This window comes from Austrofundulus limnaeus, unplaced genomic scaffold (assembly GCF_001266775.1).
Source record: "Austrofundulus limnaeus strain Quisiro unplaced genomic scaffold, Austrofundulus_limnaeus-1.0 Scaffold120, whole genome shotgun sequence".
NCBI classification, from domain to species: Eukaryota; Metazoa; Chordata; class Actinopteri; order Cyprinodontiformes; family Rivulidae; genus Austrofundulus; species Austrofundulus limnaeus.
In genome coordinates this window covers 330116-331310 of record NW_013952522.1, presented here as the reverse complement: position 1 = coordinate 331310, position 1195 = coordinate 330116, and positions in this window count along the sequence as shown.

Below are 1195 nucleotides of genomic sequence, written 5' to 3'. Positions count from 1 at the left end.
CTGATTAGAAATTAAGTGTTAATGAGCAGTTGGACAGGTGTACCTAATAAAGTGGCCGGTGAGTGTAAAAACCCATGCATTCAGTTAATATGTGTACCAAATATGATGTGCAGCCAAGAAGGTTGTTTTATATATCGCCCACCCCCACTGGTCATAATGCTGTTAATACTGTAACACTGTGTACTGGTGCTTTCTATGGCAATATATTTAATATTGTTAGTAGCTGTTTAAGTACTAAAGTAGCTACTTTACATTTATTGTCAAATTATTGCACAACAGTATAACCTTATYTTTATTTTGCGTCACAAATTGCTACTTTAGACACTAATCCCAACATTTGAGCAGTGTAGTTCTGGACAAGTTTGTCCTGGTTCTGATTAGTCGTTGATTCATCACAAACCAACAGAAACACATTGATATGTGCAATGGTCCAATCTGTAAAGTTTGAGAACCTGTCCCATCKTTGAYTTTACTGTCAGTTGCACCCAAACTATCCCACAAACCTTTGCACACCATATCCAGTAGGTGGCGCTAAACGGTACCCGTGAAACAGTCCAATTTATTTTATTTAACCAGGCAAATCCCAATGGGATCACAGATCTCTTTTATAGGGCAGGCCTGGGCCTGAAGGCACTCTGTTGTAGGTGATTTTGGTCAGTGCTGCATTTCAGCTGTTTAGCTTTATTGTTTTCTCATTAGTGACACCTACAGGTCAGGAKAAAAACAGCAACAAACAAACAAAATGTTCATAACTCCTCTGCTGCCCTTGGATTAAAATGACTTACCGTTGGCAGCGCATCCAGACGTGTACCATCCACAGATAAGAAACACACAACCCTACYGACAAAAATCACCAAACTGTCCCTTTAAGGCTGGCTAATGTAGATCATCATGTCTGCGTAAAGCCACGGTGTGCGTAGCTCCATGAAAATGCAGGCCTTGTTTCTTCAGTCAGCTGAGCAGCAGCTCCACAATAGGAGAGCTGGTAAAAAAAAAAAAAAGGAGCAGCTTTGAGTCTCAACTTGTGAATTATTGAAAAATGACTTCTTCGCAGCTGCAGCTAAAATTAGGATTATCCTTACAGGCTGTCTTAAATTAGAAGGCAGATGGATAGCGATCATTTATAACAATCTATAGAAGGGTTTTGACATTTTCAGGTGTGTGTGTGTGTGTGTGTGTGTGTGTGTGTGTGTGT